This window comes from Phalacrocorax aristotelis, chromosome Z, assembly GCF_949628215.1.
Source record: "Phalacrocorax aristotelis chromosome Z, bGulAri2.1, whole genome shotgun sequence".
In the NCBI taxonomy this organism is placed as follows: Eukaryota; Metazoa; Chordata; class Aves; order Suliformes; family Phalacrocoracidae; genus Phalacrocorax; species Phalacrocorax aristotelis.
In genome coordinates, this window is record NC_134311.1 from 66,221,336 (window position 1) to 66,241,644 (window position 20,309).

The 20,309-nt window shown below is 37.6% G+C and overlaps 1 long non-coding RNA gene across 7 annotated transcripts in view; it reads right to left on the bottom strand.

Annotated features, from left to right (window-relative positions):
- Positions 1–675: 675 nt before the first annotated feature.
- Positions 676–20,309, bottom strand: part of LOC142050261 (uncharacterized) — a 59,747-nt gene continuing 40,113 nt past the window's right edge. For 6 of the 7 annotated variants that reach the window (XR_012657979.1, XR_012657976.1, XR_012657975.1 and 3 more), the window contains 4 exons: positions 14,649–14,732; positions 13,457–13,581; positions 12,370–12,605; positions 676–9,254 (listed from right to left, as the gene is read on the bottom strand). This is a non-coding gene — a long non-coding RNA (uncharacterized LOC142050261). Of the gene's footprint in view, positions 9,255–10,173; positions 10,354–12,369; positions 12,606–13,456; positions 13,582–14,648; positions 14,733–20,309 lie in introns of all 7 variants that reach the window. The other variant, XR_012657978.1, reaches the window with a different exon arrangement.

Consider the following 20,309-nt stretch of genomic DNA (forward strand, 5'->3'; position numbering starts at 1 on the left):
TTGCTTTCATTCAGAAGCTAAATGACAATGCTAAGAGCATTGTTGGACCTAGACTAAAAGTCTTGAAAGGGGTAAAGTGTATCACCTTGGGTTCAGTGTCATGTTTGCAGGAGTTCAAGGGTTCCTGACCAAAGCTTGTCTGTGTCCATCTGGCTGGAATGGGGGTGAGAAAGATGTGCCCTATCTGCAGTCACCTATATCAGCATGACCTCCACATGGTCTTGGAGGGGGGATCAGTTACACGGTGTGACGTGAGGTGATTATTTCATCTAAAGGGGCACTTTCTTTGGTTGCTTCTATTTTGTTTTGAGCAGTCAGAAGAATAAGTGATTCCTCTCCCAGGATTTATGAATCCCATCAGCTTTGCAATCAGTGTTTGAATGGTCTCTGAATGACATCAGGATTTTATCTCTTGTGAGCAGAGGTGTTGTCAATGCAAAGAGACAGACCCAGAAGCCTAGTTGGAAAATATGGTATTTGGGAAGGGCTCTCAATAGAGGGAAACTGTTTGTTTTGGTAAGCTTTCCTTTCCAGATAAAGCCTTCAGTGGTCTGTTGAGAGAAAAATATTGCTCTGCCAAGTTTAACAGTTCCACACCCTTGAGAGATTCAAGACGCTGAGTTGGGTAGTGAGGTAAATGACTTGTTTGAACTGACACAGACACAGATCACCAGTTCCAAGGAGAGGGCCTTATAGCTAATGCATGTCAGCTGTCCTCTAAGTTGTCTTTTATTTTCACCTGTCAACTGCTTTGTCACTTTAAGACAAAATGTGCCTCTTTCAGAGGTTAAGCTCTTCTGCTGGACTTTAAATGCTTGTTAATGCACTGGAAAAATCCTTTTGAAGTAAATGATATACACATACATCAAGCATTTATTCTTACAAGGGAAGGTTCATTCTTTGATCAAACCCCAATCATTTTATACTTATGCATGTTCCCTATCAGGAAAGGTTAATAGTTTGTAAGTAGTAAGAGTATGTAACACCCTAGTGCTAGGATCAGGAAGGAAAAGGGAAACCTGAAGAGATCTCCTTCAAAAGCAAAGTACATCAGGCAGAAAAATTTCTGGAAGATGGGTTTTCTCAAAAGTTCTGACCGTACAGGGTTGAGAGGTTCAGGAAATGCAAACCTCCATGAAGCCACATCTGTGAATGGCAGAGGAGAATTTGATCCCAATCCAAGCTGCTGTTAGAATAGTGTTAATTCACACACAGTTTTTGTCTTTTGGGTAATGAATAAAGAATCATAAGTTTGTAAAAATGCTAATATTTACTATCAGGGTATTAGTAATAATCTCTGATATTCCCTGTTCCTTGGCTTTTACAGTTTTTGTTATTTAACTTAATTGCCCTCTGGATGCTGAAGTGTTAAAAGTTTACCTGGTTTCAGAAAGGGGTTGCACTTTAAGAGAGAAGTATTTTGAGTGTATCTCAGGTAATGTATCTTGAACATGGTAAAAAACCATTTTTCTTCCTTCAAGTGGTGGTTTATACATCTACACATTCAACACTGACTCCATAACAAACCTATTATTTTGGAGAAACCTCAGGGGCTGAAAAACAGCCTTTCTGACAGGACAGACAATCTACTTTTATAACAAAGATAACAGAATTATTTTGAAGCGAGTTTTGGTTTTGATTTAATGAACACTGTCACAGCCGAATTATATGCAGATTGTTAAAAATAAAACAAAAACCCCCAGTGATCCATATTTTCAATGTAGAGCAGCAAGATTTTTTAATATATACATCTTTTCAAAATGGGAAAGACCTGAAGCGTAACCATTCATTGAAAATATTCTCCACTGATATTTATTACTTAATTTGAGCACGGCCTTCACTGAACATTAGTGGGTTGTTGCTAAGAAACACTGATATATGATACACGATTATATTACTGACATTGAATTTTTACTCATCATGTTATAGCTTGCTTGAAAACAGCTGTAATTACACTATGAAAGGAAGGAAAGCCAGCAGTGTCTATTCAGTACCTTTTGGATTTTAGTCACAGACTGAATTCCATATCTTTTTACTACATGCTTGTAACAGTTCTATAGTATTTCAGTTAAAACATACAGAACTGAGATTATTGATGATCTGCACTTGCACCTCCTACACAGCCGTCTCAGCAGTAAAATAAATGTTCTCATTGATTTTAACCCAACATATGCCAAATTGCAGGAAGATCCATCTTAGGGTTTCTCTATTTTCCATCTTAATGTGACAGCCCATTTTGACCTGCAGGTAATAAAATAAGAAGCACTCAAGCCCATAGGTAATGTTTTCAAGGCTCTTCATATTTCACATGGTTTGGTCTGTGCAGTTGACCGGTGGAAAGTTGAAAATGAAATTATGTTCTTTAATATGTATTTTTAGGTCCCCTGGTGTTTTCTATGGCTTAAGAATATTTTTCTTCTAAAATAATCATTCAGCCAATAGTTGATATATGTCAAATACACACAGCTTCTGCTAGAGAAATTGCCATTCATTTACACATCTATATTTATTGCAAAAGGACTTATGATCTAAAACATCTTTGCAGGTATGACCTTTAAGCAACTTGCCCATAATTTCTGTACCTGCCCATTTGCAGAAATGGAGATAAAACTTTTGGATAGAAATTCTGGTAAAATGTCATACAATGTCAATCAGAATAACTAAAAAACGCCACCACACCCATGTTCCCAAAACCTCCCCCCAAACCCTCAGAGAGAACCTATTGAGATATCAAGATTCAGTATCTATAAGGCTTTTAGACTTTGCAAAGCAGTCTACATCATACATTACATACTGAAATACATGGAGAGTGAACAGTTATCACATCGCTGTAATGAAAAAAATAAAATTACTTCGCAGGAGAGAAAAAACCCCCTGAGATACATGTACATATACACACATAAAGATCAAAATAAGAAATTAATGCACCAAATGGAACTACATGTTAAGTGGAAAAAAAAACCCAAACCAAACAAACCAGAAGATGGCTGGCATCTGAGAAAAGATGCAAGAAATGCAGAGGACTATCTCACAGTGCAAGAATCTTGTCAGCACTTAGCATGGACTACAAAGACCAAGAGGAGGATGCAGCTCCACCCACTCAGTGAATCTGTGGGAGGAAAATGGACCATCTTGCATTGAAAGGCAAATGGATGATCAGGATGAAAACAGTAGAGTAATACAACACAGTATCTTGCTATAAGCATACATGAAGAAAGGTCATGGAAACTGGGACAGAAACAAGTAAAACTTGCTTTACAGTGATGACCTTCCTTAAAAACATAGCTAAACAAGTAGGAAAAGATGAGTAATAACAAAGGCTAAAAAAATACATTTGTTCAGCCCCATGAAGAGGAGCAATACCAAGCAGAAGGGTTCCAGGATATCTTCTGGGGACTAGGGAACACCCAGCAAAGTACAGAATAAAGCTAAAGGAATTTAACTCTTCCACCATGACTTCTGGAAAATCCCCCAGAAGTTGACAGTAGGAGCAGGTAAACTCATCGTGTTTGCAATCATAGTACAAACAAAACCAAAATACTCTAATGAAACAAGAGGGTGGGCCACTATAAATCCCAACTACCAGCATTATCAGATCACATACCACACCATGTGGTACATCCACCCACTTTTTAGACAGCAGCATATTTCTACTCCCAAATCAGCCACAACATCCCTTGTCTCATCCTTCTTGAAATCTTTTTCTCTTCTTTTTTCTGTTTACAATGTAAACAACCCTTCATACCACCATGTTCCCTGTCTACCTCCCATATCTTTAGCCTGAGTGCTGAAAGGCAACACCAACTATTTAGCCTTTGTCCCAGGCTAAAATATACCCTCTATTTGCCTCAGCTGCCTGACTCGCTAATGAGAATACACACACCTTCTGGTTTGCAACATCATCGGCAAATCCATGTGTGCCTTTTGGCAGGTAATTGCTTGTATTGTGATTGGCAGCTACCCAGTGGGTATGTAAAAGCCTTCTGAGGTTTACTGTATTTGTTTTGCATAGAAAGTTACAGAAGAAAGATATTAAGACAATCTGGAATGATATACTCTAGTTGCTTTTTTGTCTTGTTTTGTAATTACCCCCCTGACTTTGATTATTCCTTCTTAAAATTTTTTTCTGAAATGTAATATAAAGTCAATCTTACAGGTATGTATTGTTTTTCTTCTTCCTTAGACATAAACACTACATGTTTTGAACCTCCAATAAATCTTCATTTTAATATATTTGTTAAGACTCATTATACTGGAGCTTGGGGTTTCACTTGATGTGAAAACAAGTTCTAGTAGTAGGCTAAGTCTAAGTTTTGAAATACGTATGTTAAAAAGAAAATGTATTGAACAGCTTTCCTGAACAGGTCTGTGAGAGGCACTGGGGAAGCTGCGTTCCTTCGTGCATAAATTTGGTGTTGCTAAAACTTTACTGAATAACTAATTTTGCAGTGATTAATGAACACTGTTTCTTCCTGTAGTGTTTACTGTTGAAATTGGAGTAGTATTTAAGCATCGTTTATAATCACCTGGATTTTCTATTTTAAAGATGTTTCCATGTAAAAATGTAGCGATGTTTCAGATGTTTACAGAAAAAAACCCCATAACCTATCTGTAAAGGCATCTCTGCAACTGTAACTTGAAGTCTCATGTTTTATTTCCATGCTTATTCTTATTAATGTGTGTGGGTTTTTTTAAAGAACCTATCTTATGTTTCTTTGTTCTTCATTAAACCTGTGATGTTGTAAATCTCACCTAGGCCATTGCTATCTGTCCAGTCACATTCTAACAAAGCCCTATGAAAACACACATAACAAAACCAGAGATACCATTTTTAAAGTCCAGCTGAGTTTTATGAAAAAGCCAGTCAGCTGCTCTATCCTTTCAAAGTGTTTGGTTTTTGCACTTATTTTCAGCTTGCTTGCAGTTATGTCAGTGTGTGCTTTGCATTCTGCTAGATAGTACAGTGTTTTTACTAGCAAGCAAGCTGTCTTTTTTTTTCTAGATAAGTTGGTTGGTTGTTCCTTCTTTTTTTTTGTTTTTAAAAAGGCCTTTTCAGACCCTTCTTCACAGGCACCTAAGTGGGTAATAGAGCTACAGAAGGACTTTAACACTCTTCCAAGTAAGTAAGGAATCACATATTAGCAACCATAAAACAGATCTGCAATTGCTCGAGAGCAAGGACAGGAAGATTCCCATTCCATTCACACCTATCCTGAGAAGTCCTGAATTGGAGATACCCTTGATCCAATTTAATTGTTAAACTTTTCAGCGGATTTGCTTTTAATAATCATTAAACAATATTTATTTTGAAAGCTTCCTTCTAAGAAATATAGGAGTTGTGGTTTTGGTCAAAAATATAATCTTAGTCATTTGTATCATCGTGTACTACTTAATTGCAATTCCTCCTATAATCCTTGTATTTTCTGTTGAAATAGAAACAGGGTATATGTGTAGATTACCACTGAATAATCCACCAAAGATACTTTGTAAATGAAAAGACTTGTTATTACTTATGCAACTGTAATGAAATGCTCTACTACAGTTCCAAGGATACTACAATAATCAATCAAAGCGGGGCAGGAACTATCTAATTTATATTCTACTATTTAGTTTTTCTGTTTTGAGACAACTGAAATTACAGCCCTTGAAATCTCTGCAAGATAGTACAGCATTTCGTCAGCAAGAATTAGCTCATTAAATGCATTTCTCAAACAATATTCTTTGGTTTCCCCTTTGCCTGAAAAGAACATTTACTGGTCATTTCTCTCTCAGCAATGGGAGTATTATGATTTGTTTTAACAATCATTATCACAACAGACCTTAGAGGTTCTGAATGTTTTTCTTGATGGTCTACTTGGTTTTTTACTTCACTAATTTATTCTTGTTAAAACATGTATATGGCTTTAACTGTTAATCTTCCTTGGGATGAAATCCAGAAACCCTTTAAGTAAATGGAAAAATTGTGATTAACTTCAATAAATTTTAGCCTTGTTCTTCAACGCTTTGAAACATGTATAGGCAGCTGTTATGGTGCCAGATTTTCCTGATTATAAGAAGAGAGAAAAAAAAAGGCTCAGACTGGCCAGATTCTGCTGCGTATTCTGGATTTGCCTCGAAGAATCTATGGATAGCCAGTATTTTAGAATGTTGGGCTACTTACAGATAGGCTTCATTATTGTTTTGGGATTCTATGTTTTGAGACTACTGAATGTTTATATATGGAATTACATTCTTAGTGCTTAGTGTAGCACTTAGTGCTCAGTGTAAAAAAACAAGCGTAGTGTGCTTAGTGTAAAAAACAAGCAAACACAACAAAAACCAAGCAAAAAAGGAAACACACATCCCTGAAACCCTTATCCACAAACCAGTATTTGTATTTTACTAGTCTCAGATTTCTTGAATCTCCACAAACTACTAAACAGCAGAATATAGACATGAAGAAATTAGGAATCCTTGGCCTTGAACACTAAGTATTTCTCAACCTAATAAAAATATGAACATTAAAAGATGAAGAAAAAATCAGTTGGAAGTAAATTATATATATCTTAAACAAGTGAAAACAAAGTGTAGATAAAAATACCAGCAAGGTGCTTGGTATTCTCAGCATGGAACAGATGTCATGAGACCACTGAATGAGCTCCAAAAAATTTTGATTCTAAAAGCAATTTTATTTTTATTATCTTGGTCCTGATATTAGATATTTAATATTGGTGTGAATTAGTATCATCTTGCAAGTTTGTAAGGACGCCTCAGTAATAAATCCAAGGGGGTCAGGAACTATCCCATTTACCTCCCACTATTCAGTTTTTCTGTTTGGAGGCAACTGAAGTTACAGTCCTCACAATCTCTGCACAGCACAACTCAGGAGGCAGCACAATCAGAAGAGACTGCTTGTCTTAGTCAACGTCCCAGCAGAATATTAAGCTTCCTAGAGTTTTATTCAGAACATGCCTGGAAGTGCCTCATTTTCTGTTCTTTGGCTTAAAACTGTCCCAGAATTAATCCTAGCTATGACTCTTGAGAAAGAGGTTTCTGCACCTTGGTTTTCCCAAGGTGCAATAATGTGTGCCTGTCAGACTAGGTTTCAAGGCAAAAAGGGGCCAAAGAAACCCTTGTTAGCCCTTTTCACTTGGCTTAAAGATTGGACCAACATCCAAAAGGCAGTATATTTGGATCGCCTTCCAGGACGGAACATGTCCTACCTTCTGAAAGAAAAACCCAGGTTGTAGGTGCTGAAATGGAAGTCAGTTCTCTCCTCCCAGAGCTATTTCACATTGTCTGGCATTATTAAATATTCATTGGGAATGATAAGGCTTTTCATGCCTTCATGATCTAGTGGCTAGAGCACTTTCCTGAAAGAAGGCAGAGCTGCAGTTCTATTCTTGTTCTAATTAAAATTTCATTATCTCTATTAAATGCTCTGTGGCACAGGGACAGGAAAGACATACTCCAGCTTCAAGAAAGAAGCCAAAACTCCCTCACTCATAATCCATTTAACTCTAGTATAGCTGAAAGTCCAGAAGCAGAGATGTCAATGTGGTTTGCTTGCAATCTGGATCAAGAAAGCATCATCATACCCATTTCTGGAAGAAAGGACTGTTTCTTCCACTCTTAACAAAAGGCTGGACACAGGAACAGTGGAGGAAGGCTCAGGGCACAAGTTCTTGGTGGACAGAAGCTCTTCCACGAAGATCAGAGTAAAGTGCTTATGACCCAGGAGGTACAAAACTTAATGAACACTGGTGGTGGTTTTTTTTTTGTTGGTTTGGTTTATTTTACTTCATCCAGTGACTACTCACCCAGTGTGCTGGTTCTTTTGGATGCCTTTTGTAAGCATCTTAATCTTTTTACTTGTTATTTATAGAGACTAAAAGCCAAACAGAGAGGCATGGAGTGCATGTCTAATACCACTATCTGCTGTGTTCTGCGCTGTGATGACTGAATCCCTTTTGAATAGACCTTAAGTAAGTCACAGGTAATTGAAAAGTGAGCAGTAAGGTAAAAAAGCCTGAACATAGTATCTCAAAAATTTTGTTTTACTCATCAATAGTGGGTTACAGTTGGGAAGGGAAAAAATAATTTTAGGAGAATGAAAAGGTTTTGAGGAGGAAATGAAAACCAGAGATCTTGGAGACAGAATGAGAAAGGAAGGCATCTTTGGGGAAATGCTGTTTCTCTAAAATTTGGAATTAGGAAGGAGAAGTTAAAAAAAAAAAAAGCTAAAATTCTTTTATTACTTTTAGTGTTAATTTAGTATCATGTTGAAGTAGCATCCCTGGCCTGATAAAATCCCAGGTATCAGCCATGTAAGCGTTACTTTTCTCTTTATTTATTTCACCTTTTCTAAGCCATCTTCTATGCTAAGGAAGGCTATGCTAAATCATGAAGAATACCTTAGAAAGTATCCTTCATCCTAAGTTCTGCCTATAGAGTATCAAAGGTGGTCTGTCACACAAGGTGGAAATTTAAATCAAAGACCCCAAATATTTACAGAGAGAAGCAAGCAAACAAAAGAGGCTAAGTAAAGTATAAACAAACAATCAAAATTTTGCCTAGGATATATTTGGTTATAGAAATAAAAGCATGATAGGAACCCTGCACAAAATGGTGTGTGGATGTTTTTGCAAAAGAAAGAGGCTGAAATACTGCATATGCATATGATTTGCATATGAAAACAACATCCGGCATAGCAGGTGCCAGACCTGCTGAGATACTACAATACACCCAGAAAGTTACTTAGGGTTGCTAGGATAAGGTGGAACATTTTGTTGATTTTGTAGAAACGTTAACCTTATCATTCATTCTGTGTATGCCTAATTTGAAACAACATGAATTAATCATCCCCAGTTAATACCTTGAGCTCATCCATTTATTTGTATGAATGGTTTCAGTGCCTTCTTATTATTTTAATTTCTTTATCCTAGTCACCTACTCTAAAGGGTTTTTTTCCTGTCTTTCAGCAAAGGTAGCAAATTATTATTTCCAAATCAGAAGCTGACGTGCAAACTTCTAGTAGTGATGATCCCATCTTCACAGGTGTAGTTTAACAGTTACAGGGCAAGTGGAACACCAGACCTTTGTTTTTCTCTCTTGGATCACTGGGAACAGATTTTACATTTTTGACCCTCTCTAGATTGCATCATGCCATCCAACAAATCTTTGACCAAATTTCTGGGTGTCCCCTCCATTTCTCAACAGTGTTGTGCACTAGGCCCCAGGAAGTGTTGTGGTTCCAAACACTTTTCTTCTGTATCCTGTGACAATAGATGGTAAAGAAAAGAACAAGGATACACACTTTATTTTTCTACAGATATCAGAAAAAAGCAGTGACTGACTGTGCTGCATCTCAGGCATAAACACACTTTTTACTAGCTGCCTGCAGTGAGGGCAGGTGGTGGAATTTCCCCATGAACTCCAAGCTCCTATGGCTCCTGTGCCATGTACTCAAGCACAAAGCAATCTCTTCAATCTGCCTTCTCCAGCATAAGCACACAACAATTTATGAGAAGCCCTTGTAAAACATTGTATCAACGCTATATTCAATTCTCTTCACAGGAACAGATAAAGAGAACATGGCACTGGTAAAAGTCATTGTTTATATTGCTTATAAGTCAGTAAAACGTGTAGAGACAATTGTGGTCAAAATGGCATACAAACAGCAATAAAACTAGGAGGGTTTTTTTGTTGGTGGTGTTAAGTTGGATAAATTGAAAAATTTCTAAAATGGGTTAGAGCAGAGTAGTACAGAAGACCAGTCCAAAGGTCTGGTGTGTTCCTAATTGAGCTGGGGCTGTCAGATACCTGTGTGTCGTATGCAGCTGAAAATGCAGGTGCCCTTGGCTTTGAGGTGAGCAGTATGAAGCCATGGTTTCTGGAAGCTGTGACTCCTCAGGAATCTCCAGCTCCTTGACTACCCACTGGCAAGTCCCAAATCCGACAGATGAGTTTCCCTGTGAGCCCAGGTCATACTTCACAACAGTTATTAAAAGGGGAACATACCTGTAGAGCATTTAGTTCTAAATGGAGTCTTAAACACACATGTGGCTGTCAGCAAAAATCCAGTGCAAGTAAACCGCAAGAAGTTCTCATTAGGACCAAAAAAGAAAAAAAAAAAAAAAAAAAAAGAAAAAAAAAAGAAAAAAAGAGAGAGAGAGAGAACAGAAACCCACTCACCCTTTAAGCTGGTTTAGTCCCAAAGGCACCTGTTGGCATCTCCTGGAAGTCTGTATATTCCTGTTTTTTCATCCCAGTCTAGGAAAATGAATTCCAGAAAGGCAATTCCAGATAGGCAATATCTGGCTGGGACATTTGTTGCTTTCCTCTCAAGTAGCCTGCTACCTTTCAGTGCCTTAGCTGATACCAAATTAAAGAATGGCTCAGAGAATGTACAAGGTATGGGAGCCAGGCATTACAATGTCCTGAAGCGCACATTTTCAAGAATTTGTTATTTAAAACAAGGCCTGAATACTAAAGAAGCTCAATTTATATTCAGACAACTCCATGAAGTGGAAGGAGCAAGAGAATTCAGCACCATGAATGTCATGGGGGAAATAAAATTTTCCTGTGTTTGTGGGTGTTGAACTCTTGTGCAAATTTGTGCCATAAAGCCAAAATCAGCATTTTTTGAAGTGTAAAACAATAGTAACATTGAAGTAGTCTGATCGTAATCTTTCAAAACATCATAGCCTTTTTGGCTGCGTATACTGGAAACACTCATTATTCTGGTTAGAAAGACATAGAAGAATGAGTTCACTTCTTATTCCAGCCTGAGACATTTGGAGCAGTCAGCAAAATGTATCATGATTAATATGATGTTTCCAACATTTTACAACAGGTTAAAATGTTTTTAAATGTTTTGGAATGTTAAGACACCACATGAAAACATAGCAGTGCTCAGTGCCTGTCATAGAAAGGTACACATCGCAGCAGTCATACAGAATTGCAAATAATGAAAACTGAAGTAGGAAGATTGTTGATTTTGACTTCCCATTATGTTTCCATCAGGTGGAATAGAGTAATGCCACTGCAGAATGAATTCTACAATCTGAGAGCCATTTCCCTTTTTTAGAGGTGAAAATTTATCTTGAATATTTAGGATCCAAACATCTGAGACACATAAAATGTCTTCACTTACTTTCCTGGTACTGAATCATAAAAGTGCCTAAAATCTTTAGCTGCACAGCTTTGACATTGAAATGTCACTTGTCTAAAGTATACTTGCAGGCATCCCCCAATGCTTTCTTAATTGGAGATGCACAAATAGCTATTACCTATTGAGCCCTGCTGGGAGCTGGTCCTAGGCCAGTCTCTGTGCAGGGATTCAGCCCAGATTCAAACCCAGTACTTCAAGCTCTGGTTATGCGTTTTATTCAACTGCTCTTCATATAAACTATGCATGTTTCAGTGGGAAATGGAGACCCATCCATGTCCCTGCCGGCTGAAATATGTACCATGGAGAGGGCAAGGCATGTTGATATCCTATCTACCTTTTTCTTTCATCTATCAATTGTTTTAGATCTTTTCATGCAGAGAGAACAGCTTTATCAGGAAGAATGTGCAAATCTCTCGTGTTCAGGGGCTAGAGTAATTTCTAAAGCTCTGAGTTTGGGTTTCCACAGGTTGAAGTGATCATGGAGAATAGATATATTTTCAGTGAGCAGTGTTTGCCTGTGCTCAGTGTATTATGCTTCAGTTTTGCCTGTGGCAAGAGTTTGTGTGCCATACAGCTTAGGTTACCTCAGGCTACTTCTTTCAAAGGTAAGAAAAGATTAGTTAAATGTATTTGTTTATGGCCCGATTTGTCTCCTTTGAGATTTTCAGGTCTCATTAACTACTTTCCAATGAACTACTGTCCACTCGTCAGTTCCCTTTCCATTTTGATCTTTCTCATTACAAAGCTGGATGATCTCATTATTGCATGTTTTAAAAAGAAAAACCTATACAGGTATATTCAGGATCTTACTTAAAGTATTCCACTGAAAGATGATGTTCCTAGTTTGAGAGACTTGCATTAAATCTCACATCATTGTTTTAATGAAAGTCTAAATGCCAAATGCCTGGTTTATGTCTATCAGACTTTAAAATGTATTTCAAGAAAGGAAGGAATTAAAGATTTACACTGTTGCCCATATTGCAGGTATACAGAACAGAAGTCTAATTATCCTTACCATAACAGCCTGTTCATATTTTCCTTTGACAAATTACAATTCTATACCTTACTGAAAAGCAAAATCCAGTTTTTCAAAAACCTTATGTACAAAAACATCAGGTTTGTTTGTTTGTTTTGTTTTGTTTTGGGTTTTTGTGCTTTTTTTTTTAAGAATAGACAAACTACTAACTGTTGTTGATGTTATAAGGCTGAAAACTTACAGTAGAGTCTGTAAGAGAAATGGTGGGGTCTGGCAACCCATGCCTCCTTCTGTACACAAAAGAGTGCTGGGCTTTGTTCTTGATTCAAACACTGATTTCAACAATTCTTTGATTGTGTCTTCCTTCTCTAATTTGACTGAGGATCTTGGGACCAGGAACCCTCTCAATGTATGTTTGAAGAGCAGCCACCAAAATGAAGCCCACAGCTCAACCAAGATGCTTGGAAATATCTAGAGCTACTACAATTAGAGAAGAAGCATTAATTTTCTTGTACTAAACCAAATATTATCCTATTCACTTGTTCAGCAAAGTGTTCTGTGGGACAGAGTTCTATTATTTGGTCATGTCTTAAAACAGAAATTTTTTTTAGGTAAACCATTACTAAGTTTCATGATCTATAAGCTCAGTGTCACCCACACGAGTGAGTAGGAGCCAGCAAGAGAAAGCAGCTGTAACCTTATGGAGGTTGTGCAGAATGCAGGTAGCATAGAAAATCCTAGCTGTGCAAACTTAAAGTTTAGGGTTGGACTGTGTCTGCAAGTATACTCAAGTGTTCCCAATTAAATCACTCCCTTAGATGGCAGAATATTTTACTAATTTATGTAACTGTTGCTTTCTGGTATAATCTGCTTGCCATTAACTCACGATTCAGGGAGAGAATCCTACTATCCTTTGCCACTCTATGGTGTTTACAGCCTCACATTAAAGACGTATTCTTCAGAAGCAAAACTCTAAACATCTCCAACTACCTAAAAATCTGTTTAAAATGTAGAGAGATATGTTTATTTCTCTACTTCTATCATTCTCTAAACAATCTCCACAGTAATGGCAATATTCTTCCATGACAAATATAGTCAGTCAATAGAACAAGATGATCTCTATATCACAGGTAGAAGACAGAAACTCTCAGGTGGCATACTGAATCTGCTCCATTTTATTTTTCCTTTAAAATGATTAGTATAGTCAGGACTTTACCTTGGCAAACATATTTGGATATCCTTATACAATCATCACTTGCTCACAGGACAGGTATTTTAAAAGCAATTGTAGAACATTAGTCACACTTGGGAGATAAAGAATTTATTACCATGTTTATCTGATGTATAACATAAGCACAAGATGCTGTACTGCCGACTCCCTAATTTAAAAATCACAGGTCAAATAAAATATAACAAAACAAATCACACAATCCTTTTCAGAAGCGTAAGACATCTGGAAAACATAAGGTTTGGAGATTACATTTAGTATTTGTGTTTGTTTTTCAAATTTAAACTTCCCTGGGGTATATTTTTTTTCTCTCCATTTTTCTCTGTCTCAAACAAATTAGTAACTCCACCAAAATTTGCAATATTATTCTTAGATATTACTCATATGAATATTAGCAAAATTAATAGAGGTGATTCTAGCCATTTGGAGAATGCTCCCTTTCTTCCTTCAAGCCTTTCCTCTTCAGTCCTGCTTATAATGAATTGTCCCCACCAAGCTCCAAATCAGCCGTATCCTGGGGTCTTCTCACCAGTTCAACTCCTATACACACGGTGGTCTTCTGCATCTGTTTACCCCATGAACCTTCCATTGATTTTACTCCTGGACTAGGTCTGACCTCCAGGACTCTTCTGGTTTACCTGCAGCCCTGGAGCCCTGCTCCTCACTGTCCTGTCCCCAGGATAAGCACAGAACACCACCAGAGAATGGTGGAGAGCAGTTTGCTTGATTGCTAAGCTGAGTATGAGCATTACCAGGACATTATCCAGATGTTATCACAAGACCTGTAATATTATACTTCATAAGGTGAGAATCTCAGGATTTGCTTTGGTGTTTTTAAGTTCATAATCCTTACGGATTCCCTAACGGAGGGAAGCGTAACAATCTGCCCACATGCACCAGAAAGAAAATGAAACGAATCCCAGATGTACTAAACTTCTAAAGATTTTCTGAGTTTTGACAGATGACTTTTTAAGTGCTTAGTATTGGCAGTGCTGGATACATATGGCTGGTTGGAAATTTTTTTTTTTTGTGAAACATGTTTTCATTGGAAATGTTGATTCATCTAAACCAAAGTATTCTGTGGGTAAAGGTCATCTTCAAAAAGCTCCTTGAACATTTTTAAACATTTTCTGTTAACACTTTCAAACTCAACCATTTCATGTTCTAAACCAACACACTCTGCTAGAAATTGAAACTAGTACACAGAGTAAGTTGATGCACAGTCACACTGACAAGCATTCATTTCATATGGGGGAGACCATAACTGATTAATTGACCCAGCTGTAGCTTACCAGAAATATTTTTTCCAATGGCACTTCATTAGACAAGACAACCTTCCAGGTCTTCTTTATGAAGTACCGCATCACTTTGGAGAGCTGGGCGGAGGGGTGGGGAAGAAAAAAAGAAAAACCCATCAGTTTACCCGTGGCTTTATAATGTGCATATAATGCTGATATGTGGAGAAAACAAGCAAGTCCCTGAGCTTCTAACACTACAGTCAGAAGAAAAGGATTTCCAATATTTTCTAACAGCCAAGTCAAACCTATGATTTTTCCTTCCCGCTCCCCGCCCCCTTAACATAAAACATGCTTAAAGAAGTACAAAGAGGTAAAAGTAAAAAGTAAAAGGTGAAAGTAAAAGGTAAAAGTAAAACAGGTGCAGCCTGGTGAGGTGGATGAAGAAAGTTTCATGCCCTCCTGTTACTGAAGTTTGGAGCACATCTTTTCTGTCATTGAGTTTCTTATTGAGTCAAATATTTAGCAGCTTATGATATTATTTTTTATGAAATTCTGCAAACACGGGGACTGGAAATGTCCTGTTTTGAGTACAGTAATGAACTAGATCTGCAGTTTGGATTGAGAAAATAGAAAATCTAGAAGAAAATCAGAACAGTATAGGTGATTTGGAGTCTCCTTTTTAGTAGATTGCTTTCAACTTGAGAAATTTTATCTGTTTAAAATTCTCCTCGTGTTCTAAACATAGGTTTCTTTGTTCTCATTTGAAGGTGTGAAGAGCTAAAGCAAAAAGAACCTTATTGCCCTCTACAACTACCTGAAAGGAGGTTGTAGTGAGGCGGGGGTCGGACTCTTCTCCCAGGTCACTAGTGATAGACTGAGAGGAAGTGGCTTCAAGCTGCACCAGGGGAGGTTTAGATTGGATATTAGGAAAAATTTCTTTACTGAAAGAGCGGTCAGGCATTGGAACGGGCTGCTCACAGAGGTGGTGGAGTCACTATCCCTGGAGGTGTTTAAAAGACATGTAGATTGGCTGCTTCAGGGCATGGTTAAGGAGGCATGGTGGTGTTGGTTTGATGGTTGGACTCAACGATCCTAGAGGTCTTTTTCAACCTTAATGATTCTATGAGAAAGGTTGGATATGCTTATCTGTAAACTACAAAGGGTATGAAAGCCTTTTTTTGTGGGGTGGGGGAGATAAGATGGAGGTTATGTTGTATAACTGCGTATTTAAAACTCTAGAAATAACTTTTTTGAAAGAAGGCATAATCAGTTACATTACACATAGGAAAGATGGGGACAAACTTTTTATCAGGGCTGTTGCAATAGGACAAGGGGTAACAGTTTTAAAGTAAAAAAGGATAGATTTAGACTAGATATCAGGAAGAAATTTTTTACAGTGAAAGTGGTGAAACACTGGAAGCGTTGCCCAGAGAGGTGGTAGATGCTCCATCCCTGGAAACATTCCAGGTCAGGCAGGATGGGCCTCTGAGCAGCCTGATCTAGTTGAAGATGTCCCTGCTCACTGCAGGGGGGTTGGACCAGATGACTTTTAAAGGTTTCTTCCAACCCAAACCATTCCATGATTCCGTGATTCTACGATTCTAGTTCTCTGCTGTCATTTCTGGTTCTTGCCTCTTGACTGCTGTTCCTTTGACCTTTTGAAAACATCAGTAGGTATAAGTCCTGATATTACTCTTACTCAGGTTATGCTAAAGCTCCAAGTGACATCAAGAAGAAAAATCTGTATTTTCTAGTGAAGTATCAGAATGTAGAACATCATTCTTTAAAATGCCCTTGTCTATTTATAGAAGCATATGGAATCAAAATAAAAAACATAAATTAACTGAGATTTATGTTGGCAGATATTGCTTATTTAAACATCTGGTGTTTTCCACAACAGAAATCTGTTAACTGTGCCATTCTCTTAAGTGTAGCAGTGAGTGAGAGCTAAGAATGTGTGGAAATGAAGGGCAACCAACCTTTTCCAAAAGGCTGGCCCTTGAATGTTAGCAACAGCAGTGGAACCAAATTTCCACTTCTGAACTTTCCTTCTTGTTAGGTAGAATGATGGAACTGGCAACCCAGCCAATGACAAAAAAAAGACCATGAAAAAATCTGAGAGGCAGTACAAATTTAGCAAGTTTTTCTTTCTACATGCAGACATACACAGCAGCACCTGGATAAAAAAGAAATCCTAGTGAAAGGAAGAAAGATGACATTTGAACCATGAGCAGCCATGGTGGTTTTTCACAGGGCACTCTTCAAACCACTGCAGTTTTAACCCCAGCCCCCATTCCTGGTAGCATTTACACAGGATCATATTGGAGTAATGAAAACTACCTAAGATGGCTTTCTCTGCCATCCAGATTGGGGTGTTTCCTAGTTGTTAGAAGTCACATTTTTCAGAGATAGTTTTTGCGGTAAAAGTATAAGCACAGTGGAAGTGGAGCCCTAAAGATCTTTAGGGCTGAAGAAGGGCAATGAAAAAGCACTATCTTAAATGAATGCACAGGTACAGAGTGAGATGTGATGTTCCACTGCCAGCTCACCTCAGCATTCATAAGTTTTATGGAAATATCAAGTAAGAGATTTGGGCAGGAGAAAAGACTTCACAGCTGTGACCGAACATAGCCAGTCTAATTGTGGATGAGAAGTCTGCTACTCCAGCAGTGAAGCCATGGCAGGGTGAAGTTTAGCACACTCCAAATACAAGCATTTGCTTGCATTATTTGGCAAATGTTCAGTTACTGCACCTTTCCAACTGTGCTGCCTCAGCTGCAGTGCTGACAGTGCCTCAGCTGGGAATTTTAAAGGTAGTTCAAATATGCTCACACAAAACATAAACAAATAAAAACAATATACTAAAAGGTCATATGAAAACTGAGGGAAAAATACCACAATTTTCTTGTCTCCACTTTGGCTGCTTCTAAAGATTCATGGCCAACATTAGCCTCTGACTAGCTTCTTGAAATTATTTCTTAAGGCCACATCCCAGATGGCAAGGGTTAGTATGTGAGGGGTAGGAAGCACTCAAGTAGTGCTTTCGTAACACAGTCTTCCTTTTATGCTCTGAGCTTAAAGTCTCACAGGTGATACTAACTGATACCCTTCTGCTCCCTCCTATCCAAACATTAATCTTCACACAGCACAACAGTCTCTGTCCAGATTTTCCTGTGTTCCTCTGCTGTCTTCAGTCATAATCCTGTGAAGGTATTCAGAGACAAATAAGATTTTTAGACTTTTTCTTGTGCTAGGTGTTTCCCAACTATACGTGTCAGACATAATTTTTTTTTTTTGCAATAATGTGACCTTACATTTTTTCCTACTTTTTTCTATGTTAATGGTTTTGCCTTGGGCTTATATACTATATTTCAAAGGCTAGCTTTAATATACTAGAACATCTTGTTACCTTGCGTTACTATCAGGGTCTTTCATCTCAAAAGCAGATTGCGACATCAAAGCTACTTATCAGTAAAATTTCAAAGACGCTCAAATGAAATCAGGGGTGGCAACTTAGATTTCCTTCAGCTCCACAGAAAGCATAATAATGATGCTCTCTTTTCTAGTTTTGTCTTCAAAACTTTTTGTATTTCTTATCAGAACAGCTGAAGAGAAGTAATCAGAAAAACATCTTTCGTATAACAAAGTCAAAAAATATGTAATAAACTGTTCTTAGTCTGAAAACAGTTGTTACAACCAGGGAGGACTTTCAGAACACGTAAGACGGTGCTTGTAAGGAAAGAGAATATTTCACTAAACTAGTTGTTAAAGGAGATAAAGAAAAATTGATAGGTCTAGATCAATATGAAGGTTGTTTACATGTTAAGCTGAGGCTGATATCTGTAAGGAAAGATTGGTAACCCAAAATTATGGTAAAGATAATCTCTTTAAAAGGCCAGAGCTTCTGGAATAAAGACTACAACACACACCTCTAAACAACAAAATCAGCTGATGCTTAACTGTTGTACAGTGAGAGCATAATAAATACAAAACACATCTTCACAGTAGGTGGGACTGAAGGAGTGATTACCTAGATACTAGTAGCAAAATCTTCCAGCATCTTAAGTGTCACATTTCTATTTGTATAATGCATATACTTTACTCCATGTGTGTTCTCCTTTATTTGATATATTCTCATTTTCAAGGGGTTAATTAAAACATGAACAGAGACACAATATGACAGGTTTGTTGTACAGTTTGACAGCTTTGGAGAAGAGCAAATGGAACTTTAAGTTCTGGTATCTATGTTAAGTGTCTGGACAAATGAGATGAATGTTTTGTTTACCACATTTGTTATGTGTGTGCACTGATTTTGGCAGGGATAGAGTTAGTTTTCTTCCTAGTAGCTGGTAAGGGGCAATGTTTTGAATTTGTGCTGGAAATAGCGTTGATAATGCAGGGATGTTTTAGTTACTGCTGAGAAGTGTTTATAAAGAGTCAAGGCCTTTTTTGCCCCTCACCCCACACCACCAGTGAGTAGCTGGGAGTGCACAAGAAGCTGGGAGGGGACACAGCTGGGACAGCTGACCCCAACTGACCCAAGGGATATTCCATACCATATGGTGTCATGCTCAGGAATAAGACTAAAGGGGGGAGGTTGGCTGGGGGACCACTGCTCAGGAACTGGCTGGGCATCGGTCGTTTCTTGGTGAGCAATTGTTTTCATTTGCATTGCTTGTCTTTTTTGGGTTTTATTTTGCTCTTTGTTATTTTCCTTTTCTATACATCTGTTGTTGTTGTTGTTGTTATTATTATTATTATTTAAATTATTAGGCTGTTTTTATCTCAACCCATGAGGTTTCTAGCTTTTACCCTTCCTTTTCTTTCCTCCCATCCCACTACAGGGGAGTGAGAGAGCATCTGTGTGGTGCTTAGTTGCTGGCTGGGGTTAAACCACATCAGTGTACAAACTGCATGTGACTTATTTACACATTATGTTTTAGGAGACGGGAAAATCCTTACATTAATTCAGCATGTTAAGAGGTAAAATTTATATACTTATGCTAAGGTTCCTAGTAATTTTCTTGTAGTTTAAAGATTATTTTTGAATTCTATGATATGACTTTGTAGTACTATTTTTACCAGCTTCCCTGAATCTCTTGCATCTAGTTTTAAGGGTTTTTTTTTCTGCAACTGATATCTAATTTAATTCAGAAATCAAATGACAATCTACAATTCCAACTGTACACTCACATTTACAATCTATACCTAATGGAGTTTCAGTGTCAACTTTTCATGAGTCTTGAGGTGTGCATAAGAAGTGCTCTGCATCTTATCTAGGAGGCAATAAAGTAGAAACTATATGTCATGATATGCCATGGTTGCATTACCACTTTAAAAAAGGTGTTAAGAAATAGCTTTAGGTAAATAACCTCTTAAGTTTATGAAACAAAAGTTAAGAATAAATTAAAAAGGGGGAGCCCATCTTTCTTCTGAGTCTTCCGTATACTGCATGTAAAGTAATTTTGAATTTGCTAGGTACTTAAGATCTGTCTCTCCATTCCCTGAATAGATTTGAATTCATTCACAAGAGACACTTTTTCATAAAGGATCACTCCTTATCTCTCAGTGTGATATAGAAAGGAATGTTGCTAAGATGTTACACATAAGGTTTCAACATACAGGCAAATTATGTGATAAATTGCTTTATTGCAGGTGATACTTTTATTTCATGAAAAAAATTGAGTACCTTGAACCTGCTTACCCCTCCTTGAA